Raw genomic sequence first — 16712 nt, forward strand, 5'->3', positions numbered from 1 at the left:
TAAAGAGCCTTTATAGTGTTTTTTGAGGAAAGTATAATGAGGCAGTATAAGCAGGCTTGCTATTGGCTGTTTAGAATAGTTTCAAAGGTCTCTGGGTCATAGGGCATACCCTAGTTGTCTGATTCCTGGCCCTAGGGTTGTTAAGGCAAGTGGATGGGTGGATAGTTGTTGGGAGTATGAAAGCCTGTAAATTTTTGATAAAGGAAGTAGTTGGGGACATGGGCTCTGGATTGATTGCTTTCATGTGGTAGATGCACTTGTAAGCCAGTTTTTGCTATCTCTGGCAATGAGCTAACTCTGAGAGGGGTAGTTTTTGCAAGATCAGAAAGGCCTTAAAATATCAAAACATTAAATGCAGAAATTAAGAAATATGGTTATGTCATATTTCCTTTTTAGTATGGAGCAAATTGATCAGATCTTCTCTTAGAATCATTTAAAAATAATATTTTTTAAACGAACATGCAACTATTCTTTTGTAAAAGTAAGCTGAGTTGCTTTCTCACAAGAAAAAAATTTAAAAAATATCCAGCAGGCGTATTTTATTATTTTTCTTTGATATGCTCTGTTTAATAAATAAAATGACATTTTCTTGACCTATTACTAGTTCTATTTATATGTATCAGGGCAGTTATGACCACAAAATGGTTCACTGAGTTAAGTTGTTCCCATGTAAAACTTAGAAGAAAGAAAAATCATTCTCTTAACACAGTTTTAAAATTAAATGTGTATATTAAATAGAAACATGAATTTAACTATTAGCATTAAATTATTAAAACTGTATAATAATGTTTTTGGTGTTACTCTACATGTCAAAGAGACCATGAAATATAAGTTTAAAAATGCCCTCTTGTCAAGGAGGCTACATCGTGAATTAGTGAGTGACAAAGGATAAGTGAACAATTTAACAAGATCATTTTGTTTTGTGGTAAAAGTTATGAAGCAAGTAGTCAGGACAAGCTGATCAGCATGTTAGAAATTGGAAGGTATGATGTAATACTTGACAAATGCTCTTAGGGAAGATGTCACTGAGAAGGTGACCTTATAGTTGTGAGCAAAGAGGAAAAAGGGATCAGTCATGAGAAGAGTTGAAAAGAGGCTTCCAGGTAGATGGAACATGAAGTGCAAGAATTTGAAGGGAGAAGAATTTAAGTTTTTGATGAACAGAAAGGAAATGAATTCACATAGAACTGATTGAACAAGGGAAGGGTACCAGATACATTTGAAGTGGTAGGTAATGAAGAGTTTCCAAAATATATCACTAAAAATTATCAAGTGCATATGTATGAATTTAGTGCCCATACCATATAAAATTGCATCTGATCTAGTTATTCATAAAGCTAATGGTGAATTTCACATGTTTCATTAAATAAAATTATTTTATTATCTTGTTATTCCTGCAAATGTTTGTTGAGTACTTACCACATGCTAGACACTATTCTAGGTTCCAGAAATAGAAAAATGATCTGGAGAGACAAGAACTCACCCTTTTGGAACTTGCCTCTTTTCTCATTTTTTTTTTGTTTATAGTGTTTGGAGTGCCAAAAGATGACACCTTCTAGGTTTCTCACTTGCAGTTCTAACTTGGTGCATATTATAATTTTGCTGACAAGTCTTATGTATGTTTCATGAGTCCTAAAAATTTACAGTTGTTCTTCTTTCTTTTCAGAGGAAATAAATATAAATATTCTTTGGATGAAATCAAATTTTGACCTTACAATAATACAGTTAATTATCCCCCAATAGATAAACAGAAAATAATGATAGAATATGAAGTTATTAACTGATATTATATCTGAAATACTATTACTTATGATTACTATTCCCCAAGGATTGTGCAAATTCCATTCCCTTTCAGAAGGGCTGGCATCCATTAATCCTTAGGTATTATTTAACATAAATGCTTAATATGATACATAATATAACTGCCTCAGCCTTCTTAAATAACATTTTCTACCTTCTAAATTATTTGTGGTAAAAAGGGAGAGAATAGTTGTTAAATACAAATATGACAGTTTCTTTACAACTTTAGATCCAACAGAATGGATTTTTCAAATGATGACAATTTTACCTCCATCACTGCACATGAACACTGCTTGAAGTTTCAATTCTAGCTCATCATTTTGACAATATTTCAATTATGAGAACAGGTTGACCAGCAGGTTTGTTATGAAAAATGAAGAGTATGAATTCAAAGGTTATTTCTAAGAATCCTCTGTGCACTCACAGAACTAAAACCTGAGGGGATGCATGAAAGTGAATTTGAGACACAGTAACCACAGGACAATAGCTAACAATTTAAATAAATACAAATGAACAAATAAATAACTACTAAACAAATGCTTAATGGGCTTCGTGGAAAACTGTACTCTTTATGTAGGCAGAGCAGAACTTTAGTTGCTGAGATTGTCCCCAAAACACATCAATCTGATTCCCTAACAGAGTTTAAATAAGGTCTGTTCTCTTTGTTATGTTTTTGTTTCTAGATGTAGAGTGAAATGACTTTGATTTTGAGAGTAAGTACTGGAAGAATATTAATAGCTATGGAACTTAATTTGAAAAAAGTCATCAAATATGACACACCAAAAGACTACAGAGGTAACTCATAGGAAGCACATATTGAATACCTTGAAGTGTGATTTATAACTATCATATACTGTTTCATAATGTTTATAATTTTATTTCTGTTTTATTTATTGTGTTTATTTAGGCAGTATATGAGGTCACAATGGGTAGAAGTTTTGTAGATGGTTTGATTTTTAGCCAGCAATTTACAATACAGAGAAAATAAACAGAAAGTGAAATCATTGTATATTCAAAATTAAAGGAATACCTCCACAAGTTGACTTCAGAGATACATCTTATGATATTGTATCATGAATCTGAACAGCAACTGTCATATAAAGCTATGCTTTATCAATTCCCTTGTTTTGGAACCCCACTTCTATTCTCCCATAGGACCCTGAAAATTGCTCTATTTGCATATTTATGCTGAATTATGATATACAGCTCATGGCAAACAATTTTGAGGCAACATTATGTCCTAGTGCTGGTTGAAGTGATGCATCACTAAGTAATATTAAATCTCTAAAAAAAGAGACCTTTTCATTATATTTTTATTCTCTCCATTTTATACCTAAGAAAATAGTCTTTGAGAAGCAAAGGATCTTGTGCAATATCACATGGCTTGGAAATTTTCAAGTGGAATAAAAATCCATGTTTGCCTGTCTTATTCCAAAGTCCATTACTTCTGCTTATTTTTCTATCTTTCTATTTTATTGTGAGTTTTATGAGGTCAGTAGGTTCAGACTTTTATCACAGGATTCTCAACAAATCCACCATTTCTGTAACATGCAAGACAAATAAACATAAAGGGTGATGAGTTGAAAAAGCTACTTACTCTTCCAATGTAATGCTGAAAAAAAGTTTCATACACTGAAAATACTGCATAAATCATTATTTAAATACTTCCCATTGATGTTTGGTATTGCAAATGTGAAGGTCTTTAGCTTTGGGCTTATTTGCAACTTGTTACAGTGATCCTATAATACTGAACAACTTATATAAGCTTTAAAAAAATGTGGATGCCTTAGCTCCACCCAAAATTAATTAAATCAGTATTTCTAAGAGTGTGGTGCATACATTAGTAATTTACCCCAGTGATTTTATAGTTGAAAACCTCTCTTGGAATTGTTGGTTTTCAAAGTTTATATTCAAGGAACTCCAATTTCCTATATTTATCTGAAATTTTAGAGTGATATGGCACATTTGTCCACAAGATAAAAATACCAAAGACTCCATAATGAGTGTCCCCGCTTCATCAGGAAGAAAGAAAATTAAAGTCTGATTAATATACTATTCCTGATAGTATATTTCCAGAGTGCTTGTAATTTAAGTCTAGGTGATTTCTTTTGGTTTTGTGAGAAAGCAACAGAAATAGCTAGTTACAGAGGCAGCTGGTAGAAGGCACTGGTTTATAAACTATAGTCCCTTGGTGCTTTAACCTATCTTTCCAGGTGGGCATCTTTTGGTTTACATCATTTCGCACAGATCATAGAAGTGAGACATATAAGAAACAGTTGCTATCTAAACATTGGGCATAGTCTACATCCATCTAGGATGTGTGTGACATTTATCTGTGCAATCTTCAGCAAGTTACTCAATGTTCCACGCTTTACTTTCTTGATACTAAATAGAGACAAGGTCATAAACTGTATTTAGCAGTTTACCAGGATTATATAAACTGTCAACAAACACTGTAAGATAGTTACTAGTTATCATTTTCATTCCACATATGGACAAACCAAGGCACAATGACTTTTATTCATTCATAAAAATATATAATAGTTTGCAGGAAATGGATGGAAAAATTAAGATCATTATGTTAAGCAAAATAAGCCAAATCCAGAAGGTTAAGGGACTGTTTTCTCTCACATGTGGGAGCTGGAGGGGAAAAAGGGAAAGAAAATTGGGGCAGGTGATCTCATAAAAAGCAAAGGGAGATCAGTAGAAGAAAGGCACCAGTAGTTGGGGAAGAAAATCAGGGGACAGAGGTTAGGAGTAATATGGGCCAAATTATATTGCTGTATTGTGTGCATGAATATGTAGCAAAAAATCCCACTACTATATACAACTATAATGTACCAATAAAAATGTGGAAAGTCAAAAGGAAAACAAAGAATAAAAAGTATATAAGTGTGTGTGGTGGTGGGGGTCAGGCCTAAAATAGCTATAATAAGGCTCCCTTGCCAAGACTTCTATCGGCTATGTGTTTAGTGCATAGCCAAAGTCACGAACACCCTAATTCACTGTATGTATTCAATGTCATAAACATTTGCTTGTGAGCATGCACCCGCTTATGTAACTTGTTGGCAATGTGCCTTCTTTGTCTGGACTTTGTGTAAAAAACCTATAGAAATGATGAAGAGTGCTAAATTAAACTAGCAGGGGCTAAATGGAATGTGCTGGGGGCTGGAGCTGGGCGAGGGACTGGGAGTGGGGGTGGAGGTGGGGGGATAGCTATAGATTGCTGCCACTGCTGAATAAAGAATGTCTGCTATCCCAGTTGCACCTTGTATCTTCTTCTACCTGCAAAGATTCTGGAATGGGTTTCCTGGGTCTGATCCTCCACCTGAGAGGGGGAAGAAGTATTCAGGGCTATAGAGCATATGAACAATGGAACTTGGAAATAATGACAGCTTACCAAACCAGGCATGCCTAACCCACCTGGACAACCACCATTACAGTTTCAAAGGACTTCCTAGAGGATTCTGTGAGATAAAATACTGGTTGTATCTATCCCATCTCTGGATATTCTCTTTCACTGTGATGTGGCACAACCCAGGGTTAGGGATTATTTAAAGCTCCACAAGTGATTTTGTGTTCAGAGTTTGGAGACCAATGACTTCATAATAGAATGTCCCTTATTATGGAGGGGCAATAAATATTATGTATATGAATACTCCTATTTTACTAATAACATCATTAGGGTCTGAAAATCAAACAGGAGGATATTTCTAAATGACAAAAAAAGCAGGGCAAGAACCAACAGAAGAGCAAATTGCATGGTATATGTGTAAAATATATTTCTTGTCAGTTAAATGGATGCTTAAAAACCAAAGAAACTCAATAATATAGAGCCAACACCTTGTTTTCCCATTGATATTTACTGGATTCTATTATTCTATTTTAGTCAAAGACAGTCCTCACTAGTGCGTCATATGCTGCCGTCCACACATGGGAAAAAGCCTAAAATAGTTACCAGGGATACAACTGTATTTACTCATTGCTCATATTTTTCATGACCTTTTGAAGTTCTCTAGAATGATTACTGACTCAATAATGGCTTTACACAGAAAAGAATTGGCAATTAAGGAATACAGGCAATTTTCAACAATTTCCTAAACTTTCCACAATATTTCTAAAATGTCTCAAATAGAGGCTGGAATATGGATTTTTTGCAACTCTTAAGGTTTTTTATGTCTTCTGATTCTATTGGTAAGCTTATATAGTAATAAAACATAATATTTATAGCTAATACACAACTAATGAAGTGCTAGGCACAATTTCAACTTAGAGTGGTCCTCCCCCATTTTTAGCTTTCCATCCTTCAGCAGAAGCTTACTTTAGCAAAGGATATGTGATTGCTAATTTTAGTAGTGTCATTAGTTGAATTTCCTAAGGACATCCAGTTTCAGTGACTAGGAAGAATTGTGTCTGACTTTATGAGTCATAAAAAACGAGAAAATGTTCATAACAATCTCCAATCTTTGTTTACTTGTACTGGGGATGAGTTAGGAAATATATTTTTGTAATCTATTAATTTTAACTTATGTTTACATGTGATATTTTATACTCTCTATGTGAAGTAAAAAATATTGACAATTTTGATTCTGGGGAAAAAATGAAATTATTAATATATTTCACATTTTTGTCACTTTCTGAATCTGCATGATAACTGATGGCTGTATCAGTCTATGTTAAAGCTACTGAACTTAAAATTTTCAAAATATTTTAATATCATCAGAATATATGCAACAACCTAAATACAATTGTATTATCATAAATACCATGAGTGATATTTCTTCCCACAAAAATGTGCCCAATATGTATTAGGACAAATGTTTAATTCCCCATGCAATTTTTTCATGAAAAATATATGATATAAAAATATCATTTCTTCAGTTTTTGACAGTAAATGTATCTGAGCAAATCATAATTTTCAGAGTATGAATGTAATTAATTTGAGCCTAGTTATTATGGTTTAGAAAAGTAAATCCATTTGTGGTAGAATGAAATTGAACCCTGGTCTCTCACTCTGCACAAAAGTCAACTCAAAGTGGATCAAGAACCTAGGCATAAGACCAGAGACCATGTACCTACTAGAAGTAAAAGTAGGCCCAACTCTCCATCATGTCAGCCTAGGAACCAAATTTCTCAATAAGACTCCTAAAGTGCAAGAAGTAAATTCAAGAATCAATAAACGGGATGGTATCAAACTAAAAAGCTTCTTCACAGTAAAGGAAACAATCAAGAACATGAAGAGAAAGCCTACAAAATGGGATAAAATCTTTACCACCTGCAACTCAGAATATTAATCTCCTGAATATATAAAGAACTCAAAAACTTGACACCAAATAAATAAATAACCCAATTAATAAATGGGCAAAGGAACTGAACGGGCACTTCACAGAAGAAGAAATTCAAATGGTCAACAAATATATTAAAAAATGCTCAACAACTCTGACAGAGAAATTGAAATTAAAACTACAGTGATATTTCATGTCACACCAATCATAATGGCAGTTATCAAGAATACAAACAACAATAAGTGTTGATGAGGATGTGGGGGAATAGGCACACTCAAACATTGCTGGTGCAACTACAACTTGGTGAAACCAAACTGGAAAGCATTATGTAGATTCATTAGAAAACTTGGAAGGGAACTACCATTTGACCCAGTTATCCATCTCCTCAGTTTATACCCAAAGGACTTTAAATCAGCATACTACAGTGATGCAGCCACATCAATATTTATAGCTGCTTAATTCACAATAGCCAAGCTATGGAACCAATCTAGATGCCCTTCAACAGGTAAATGGATAAAGAAACTGTGGTATATATACACAATGGAATATTACAGAGCCATACAGAAAAATGAAATTATGGCATTTGCAGGTAAATGGATGCAACTGAAGAATATCATGCTAACTGAAATAAGCCAAGACCCCAAGCGCCTCCCCCCCAAAAAAACAAAGGCTAAATGTTCTCTCTGACATGTGAATGCTAACCCACAATAAGTGAGGTTGGGGAGGGGAAAGAATAGAAGTTCATTGTATTAGACAAATGGGAATGAAGGGAAAGAAAGGGGGATGGGAACAGAAAGACAGTAGAATGAATCAGACAGAACTTTTTCATCTTTATATGTGAATTCATAACCAGTGTATCTACACATCATGTAAAGCCACAAGAATAAGATCTTAATTAGATTAAGTTACTACGTACTCCATGTATGTATGTACAATGTGTCAAAATACACTCTACTGTCATGTGTATCTAAAAAGAACAAATTTTAAAAAGTCAGCTCAATTATTTCTAATTAGACATTTCTTTAAAACAGAGTATTTGATTGTTTAGACAGCATCACAATAGATGTTTATATTACCTGGAAAATGCATTTATCATATCTTGATTCTATACACAATTGTATAGAGTCAAATATAAAATCTCAAAAATTTTAATTTTCCAAGCAAAGAAAAAGTACATCAGCAAGAAGATGCTCTTTGGCTTTCTGTATATGGTTAAAAAAATATAATTTCCTCTTTGAATGATCTAAGATTTTCAACAAATAGTGTCAGTTGTAAGAGGAACCATCTTTCTCTTGTTAGAATTCAATGTAAATTAGCCATAAAACACAAATGTATATATGTTTTAATTATTGATGTTTCCACCAGGCTGGACTTATTTAAAACCATTAATTGACTTCCTAGCCATTAACATTTTTGTGTAGGATCGAAAAATATTAAAAAATAAATAATGAATGAATAATAAATTAATAAGTTAATATTTTTTTCTTGTGAATGTAACATATTTAACCACAAAGTACACTCTTTAATTTACGATGAATGATGTATATTGATATTAAAATAGTTTACCTTCCTACTAAAGGAAATGTAGCAGAACAATCTCATAAGATATTCTAAATATCATGAAAAGACATTTAGTCATTAAAACTTATTTTTTAATTGTCCTAGCAAAAGAATCAATAAGTCTGGTAGAGTAAGGTTCAAAAATTCTTGAAGTACACATAGCTTCCCATCTGTCTTCCTGTTTTTCCCTTACTCAAAGCGCCTGCAGTCCATTCCTGAGAGCAGTCAATCTATTTCAAATTCCATTGTGTATAAGTAGGTATACCTTATATACTTAACCCCATGATTAAGCAAGAATAATCACTGCCATGCTACAGTGAAAAACTGCCAGGATCACTTTCTACTCTTAAAAGTTCTTGTTTTCTAAGTTGTTCTGGTATCCTGTTTCAGTGAATTGACTTCTTCAGAAACATGCCTAGGAACCACTAATTAAGGAGAAGTATTTCATAAGATACATAAAGAAGGTATATATTAAAGATTAAATAGCAATAGTGGATCAAACTCCCAAACCTTCTATTATAGAAGTCAGATAATTAATTAGAAACTGGGGGCGGGGGGGATTGGTATAGACTTGGGATGTTCAGAGAAGGAAACCAAGGATCACAGGCAGACCTTGTCCAAGATAGGATGTGCCGTGTAGGGCAGTTAATGTGAGTTAGTTTGAGTAGTTTCTTTGGCACCTCTTTGGGGTATTTAGGGATAATTGTGTATTTTAGCATCTGCAGATGTTGGATCTCCTACCTGTCCATTGTTATTTCCTTGGGAAGGCCTTATTTTTCAATATCTCCTTAGCTAACATGGCCTTGAACTTCGTTATAGGAGCCCACATGCCTGGTGGCCATGACAGTCCCTCACCACACAGATGCCCAGTGGCCATGCAGCATGCTGAAACTGTCACAGCATGCTTCCAGCCATTGTTCTATTGGAATCATTCTTACTTATGTGGCTTATGATGTGCATTAAAGCCTTTATGGTATTTTTTTTTCCCTCAAAATTCCTAGGATAAAGTTTGAAAGCAGTTAAGCTATTCATAGTGGTGACTTCAAAACAGTAGAAGGCCCCAGATACTCCAATACAGTAGATACTCTGTTAAGAGTTGGGAGCCAAGAAAAGATGTAGAATTGACAAGTCTATTTGAGGGTAGGGATATATCAAAATATAGATGTCTCTTTTCACCATTCCTTATCGATTTGTTTAAACTAAGAAACAACTTGAATATCAGAGTGCAAACCTTAAAGGTAAGTAGTGTAGTCACAAGATTGTGCAATCAGGACCACTACCTAATTTTGCATTATTTTCAAAATCTCCCAAAGAAACCTCATAGACATTAGTAGTCACTCCCATTATTCCTTCACTCCAGCTTCTAGTAACCAAAATCTAATTTCTGTCTCTATGAATTTACTGATATTGACATTTCATATAGCTAGCGTCATATAATAGGTGCCTTTTTTTTTTTTACAAAGCCATTAAAATCTTTTATTTTCTGTACTAGTAAATGACGGCTGACTTTTATATATCTCTTCTGAGTCATTAATTGTGCTACCATTCAGTAAACAAAACTCAATGAGGTAATTTATAATCTTTATAAAACACATATGTAAAACTAACAAATAACTTGATTAACTGTTTCACTACAATTACTGTCACTTGTTAAGCATGTTATACTCTCAATGGGATGAGGCCATCCTTTCATATGAAGCATCTGCTAATCATTTTTAAAAGCTTTTGAAAAAACTTTTAAAAAATCTTAATAACAAATGAATTATATTTTATAACATGAGAAGCAAAGACAAAACAAACCCTTAAATATCTAATAGTTTTGTGTTTCCTCTTAATTCTTTAAACTAAATAATTTCTTTCTGAGGAGCCCAAATGAGTAAATTAGGTTATGGAAAACTGGGAAGTGTGAGAGATTCCATGGTTGCAAGGCTAGGAGAGTAGTGTGTACCAACCGCTTTGCTAGAACTTGAGCTTGGATGAAAAGAGTTATGAGGCTTCTGTGTCTTACTTGGGGGCATGCCAGGTCAGGTGCTGGTGAAGGAAGAATCAGTAAACTTTCCAGCCTGTGAGAGTAATTATACCTACCTGATTTCACCATCATGAATTTACCCACAGCCGTCTCTTTAGAAGTGCACCACAATGAGGTACTTGCAATCTTTGGTGCTATGTCATGATGACAGGATGATTTGCAATGCAGTTATAACATAACTATTTAACTAAATGAGCATAAAAGGGTACTAAGTATTAAGCAAATTAAGTAACACTGATCACTGTGAAATTAAAAATGTAAGAAACATTTATATCTAATAATAAATGTTTGAAAATGCTTACTCATATAAAACTTCCATCATTATAGAAAGGCTTTCATGATGTGACTTCTTGGTCCTTACATTTTAAAATGTACAGAATAAAATTCTAAACTTTTGTCACTGCTACTGAGATTTGTCACTGAAGTAAAAGAGGGAAACACCTCAATAGTTATTTATGAAACCAGAAGTTCTGTCTGAAACTTGCTTCAAAACTATAAATCATTTCAGACAAAATAAATATAAATGCTAACATTTATAAAAATTTTCCACATTACTCATAGACACAAGCTTCATAAAATTTATGTAGTAAATACAATAAAAATCAGTGCTAATGAAGATTTAGCTGTCTTCCTAAATAAAATTTCCATGTTTGAGGTATCACTGTAAAATATGCCAATATGGCACAACTATAAAACAACCCAGGAGTCTATCCTAAAAATCCTGACCAACACAGCATCATCTCTGCCAGACTTCTAATAGGCTGAACTAGTCTCTGAACAAAGAAGAAATATTTTAAGTGTTATAAAAACAAAGGAGACAGGTATTAGAAATTCTGCCTTTCATAAAATAATGAAACTTTTGTTATATTTTCATTGTCATCTTCCTGCAGACACTATTCATTTAAAAAGTACTAAAGATCAGTAAAGCAGCTTCATCTCCTACAATATTTAAAAAGCTCAGAGATCTAAAAACAATAGTGAAGAATTTCACTATTTTTAAACATTGTATCAGAGTATATAAAGCTATTAAAATATTCAGTATCAAGAGCAAATCATTACCCGCAGCTTTATCACTGGAAGGTAGACACTTGATTCAGCACTACTAGTTAACACTAGGTACATTACTTGTATTGACTGCAGTAAAGCCATAATCAACATAGAAGTAATAGCACTAGCCAAACACACAGAGACACAAATGTCAAAAATGATGTTTCATATGTACAAATATCTATACTTGGGACATGGCTACTAAGTAACAAGTCTGATTTAATACATATGGCCAGAGGGATAATGGTTTTACACATGAAAAATGTCTATGTGAAAAGGTTGGGATATATTGCAAAGCATAATCATATAGCAAATTCTAAGGAGGGCAAATAATTTTTATAAATGAATTTTTAAATTTAGTGACTCAGGCCAAAGTCTCAGTTACTTTTTGGTGAATTCAGAACGATTAGGAGTAGAAGAATGCTTTTCTTTTTTTCTTTCCTTTTTATGATGTTTCCCTTTTTTTGATTTGGTCTTTTTTTCTTTTCTTTCTTCTGACATTTTTGTTTCTTTTGTTTTGAAGTATCCTCTTCAGTGGAACTGGAATAAGACCTTTTTCTTTCTTTCTTTTTTTTTTTTTTCAATTTGATTTTCTCTTTGCTTTTTTCTTTTTTCTTCTCCTCTTCTTCATTTATTCGTTTTTCCTGTAATGCCTGCAATCTATTCAGTTCTTCATTCTCTTCATCACTATCTTCACTACTTGTACTGCTGACATCCAAAACTATGTCCCTTTTGGGATCTACTCAGAGACAATTGCGGCACTCAAAAGTCAGATGACCAGGGTAGCCACATTTTTTACAGCCTGCTCTGACATTGTCCTTGTTGCAACCTGGGACTGCCATGACGCTCATAAGAGGGGTCCTTGAAGCCCTTAGCTTTCCAGAACGCATTTGCTTCCCGCCGGATGTGAAGACAACACACAAAGCGACCTCTTGTACCCGCGCCGCAGCACCTTTCCGACCGCGGGAAAAGCCTGATAAGCCTCTAATAGGTGCCTTTTGTATCTGACATCTTTCCTTTAACATGATGCTTAAAAGATTTGACCATATTTTAGCATATACTTCACTTCTTTAGATAGACTTATCATATTCCATTGTAGGAACAAACTCATCTTGTTTATTCATTAAATTATTGATGGGCATTTGGTTTTTTTCTAATTTGGGGCTAATATGAATAAACCTCCATAAATAAAACCTTTATAGTTGTGCTAATATGGATAAAAAGCATACACACAATTTTGTGGAATATATGCTTTGTATATTGAACAGCAGAGTTTAATTATATGATGACTCTGTTTAATTTTGTGGAATGGTCAAAATTTTTCTAAATTGGTTTTATCATGTAACAGTCTCATGAGCAAAGTATGAGGATTACAAATCTTCCATATTTTCATAAATACTTGTTAATTTCTTTTTTATTTTAGCCATTCTGATTCATGGGAAATAGTATCATATCATGGTTTTGAGTTTCAGGTTCCTAATGATGAATATTTTTGAGCATTTTTAAATGTGCTGTTGGCTATTTATCTTTGGAGAAACATGTTAACCTTTCGACAGTTTTTAATTGAATTGTCTTTTGCTACAGAATTCTAAGGGTTCTTTATATATTTTGGGTGCTCCATAGTATCAGATATATGATTTAAAAGTATTTTCTTCCATTATGTGGATTGTTTTTCCACTTTACTAATAGTGTCTTTGGAAAACAAAAATTCCTTAATTTTGAAGAAGTACAATTAATCTATTTTTTCTTTTGTTGCCATATTAAAAATCATGAAGACTTAATCTTATATATACTTCTGAGAGTTTTGCTGTTGGGTCTCTTAACATTTAAATTTTGTAATTATTTTTAGCTCATATTTGTGTATGATGTGAGGTAGGGGCACATACTAATTTTTGTTTTCATGTTGATATCTTGTTGCCTTAGCATTGCTTGTTGAAAAGACTTATCTTCTTCATTGAACTGTCTTGAAATGCTTGAAAATCAATTTACCACAGATGTGTAGGTTTATTTCTGGACTCTCAATTCTTTTTCATGGATCTGTGTTTTTATTCTGTCAAAACTGCAGTCTTTGCTACTTTAGGCATAGAATAAATTCTGAAGTCAGAAAGTGATCATCTTTTAATTTTCTTCTTCCTTTTAAAAATGTTTTCACTCTGTATCCATAACATTCTTCTTATTTGAATTTTAGAATCAGGTTTTCAATTTCTGCAAAAATGAGCTTTGATACATTATATTTAAATTGCAGATAAACTTGGAGATTATTGTCATTTTGAAAATATTTAAGCCTCTAATCCATGAACATGCTTTTAATTTATTGATATTTTCTTTAATATCTTTCAACAATATTTGTAGTTTGCAATGTATAGGTCTTCTATTTTTTATTAAAATTTCTGAAGCATTCTTTTTCTTCTTCCTACTATTGAAAATTGAATTGCTTTATTAATTTCATCTTCAGATAGTTCATTGCTGCATCATAAAAAAATAATTGATTTTGTATTTTGACAAACTTTCCTGTAGCCACACTGAATTCATTTATTAAAACTTCCACTTGTGTGTTTTTGTGTGATTCTTAGTGAATTTAAAATGCAAAACAAGATCACCTATAAATATAAATTATTTTACTTATTTTCTATGTGAGGGCCTTTTATTTCATATTCTTGTTTAATTGCCTTGTCTAGAACCTTTGTTGTAATGTAGAATAGAAATAGTTAGAACCAACATTCTTGTTGTTTTATTTATTTTTTTCTGGTCTTAGGAAACTTATGGCGTTTTTATGTTCATAGATCCTCTTCTAGGATTGAGGTTTCTTTCTATTCCTAGTTTGCTATTTTCATCATCAAATGAGTGTTGTCAAAAGCCTTCTCTGTGTCTATTAAACTAATCATGTGGTTTTAAAATTTTAAAATTAATTTTCAATATAATATTGATTCTTATATGAGGAATCAAGCTTGTATTAGTTACATAAATCCCACTATATCTTAGAATTTAATCCTTTTTATACGTTGGTAAATTTATTTTGCAAGTACTTTGTTGAATAATTGTATATATGTAGTTTGGTCTGCAGTTTTCTCTTCATGGAATATCTTTCCCTGCTGTTGTTATCGGGGAAATACTGGCTTTATAGAGTGAGCTGTAAACCACTCATTTTCTTATTCTTTTGTAAGATCTGTTAGTTTTCCTTTAAACATTTGGTTGAATTCACCCTTTAAGCCATCTAATTTTGGGATTTCTCTTGTGAGAAGTTTTTAAACTACTAACTCACTGTCCTTATTTCTTAGAATTTCTAGTGACTATTTTCTAATTTTTTGAGTCAGCTTTCTTAGTTTGTGTCTTCTTAGAAATTTGATAATTTTACCTAGATTATCTAATTTGTGGAAATAAAAGTGATCATAGAGTTCCCTTATAATATTCTTATTTTTAAGTTCATTAATTTTGGATCCTCTTCTATTTATTGATATTAATATGTTTTTTATTCCTGGTTACTCTTATCATAGGTTTGCCAATTTTGTTAATATTTTGAAAGAACAAAGTTTTGTTCCTTTTAAGCTCTCTTTAGTCTCTATGTTATTATTTCTCCTCTAATCTTTATTTAAAATTTATTTATTTTTGAAATATTTTTATTACTGTATTACAGTTATACATAGTAGTGCGCTTCTTTTTGACATAATCATGTATACATGGGATATAATTTGCTACACTTCAGTTCCCAGTACTTCCCCTTCCCCTCCCATCTCCCCCTGTTCTTCTTCAACTTTACTTGTCTTCCTTCTATTTAGTTATAATTCCCTTCCTTTTGTTTGATGTGGACTTGATTTCTTCTGTAATTTTGATTATTATATTACCAATTTGAGATATTTATTCTTTTTCAATAAAGGCATTCTCAGCTATGTTTTTAGTCTTAATCATATCTATCACTGCATCCCACAAATTTTGTAACATTGCATTCTTATTTACAAACATATCTCAAAATATCTTACAATTTACTTTCTATTTTTTATTGACTTTTTTTAAAGAGTGCATTGTGATTTCCAAATACCTGAGAATTACCCAAATTTTGTTCTATTTTTTATTTATAATTTTATTTTTCGCAGTTAAAGAAAATACTTTGTTGACTTCAGTATTTTAAATTTATTGAGATTTATTTTATAGCTTAACATGTGATCCATTTGGAGAAAGTCTGTACAATACTTGAGAGGAAGGTGTATTCACCTATTGGCGTAATCCTTCAATGACTGAAACAAAATCTGTAGATGAAAAACTCAAACACTATTTTATAGTTTACAGAGCTCTATGTTCTCTGCATTCTGCCTGTGTCTGAATTCTGCCTATCTCTATGCCTTATTATAGAGAATTATTTCCCATTTACACTAATATCCTAGGATGCCAATGCCTTATCTCTGTTTCTTTAATACACCAAATTCCCACCTCAAGGTCTTTGTGCATATTAGTCTGTCTACCTACAACATTGAAATATTTATCTTGATGATAGTTTCATATGGTTTATTTAAGCAATAATATTTTATATTCTTCATTTTACAAATAAAAAATTGAGGCTTAAAGAGGTTAAGATGTCTAAGGTCACATGACTAAAATAATTCTAGGACAAACTGAATAATCAACTATTTTAAAGAGCCTCATACATCTTACGTACTATATCACAGAGTCATGATTCAAACTATGTGTGTCTGACTCTAGATTTCCAACATTTAAATTTATTTTGCTACATTAGTATTCATATCAAATGAAATAATATGTGCAATCCTTACTTACATAATTTAAAGTCTCTAGGTATTCCAAGCAAGGTGTTATAATAAGTAGTGATGAATGGTATGTAGTAAGGGATATTTTTGCTGTACTTCTCAACGTCTGGCTTATTTTTTTCTTGTATTTTATATGGTGGTACTTATACACTCACACATGTGCATGTGCTTCTTTCTGCTTAAGTCCTTTGCACACACTTTTTTCATCCCCTCAATGCCACTGTCAGAATG

At 32.5% G+C, this 16712-nt stretch overlaps 1 pseudogene across 1 annotated transcript; it reads right to left on the bottom strand.

Moving 5' to 3' along the window:
- Window positions 1–10237: 10237 nt before the first annotated feature.
- Window positions 10238–12700, bottom strand: LOC308631321 (protein SREK1IP1-like; annotated as a pseudogene). The gene has a single exon. The product of its transcript is annotated as a protein SREK1IP1-like (transcript).
- Window positions 12701–16712: the final 4012 nt, after the last annotated feature.

The sequence above is a fragment of the Spermophilus citellus genome (assembly GCF_964194105.1).
Source record: "Spermophilus citellus genome assembly, chromosome: 2".
In the NCBI taxonomy this organism is placed as follows: Eukaryota; Metazoa; Chordata; class Mammalia; order Rodentia; family Sciuridae; genus Spermophilus; species Spermophilus citellus.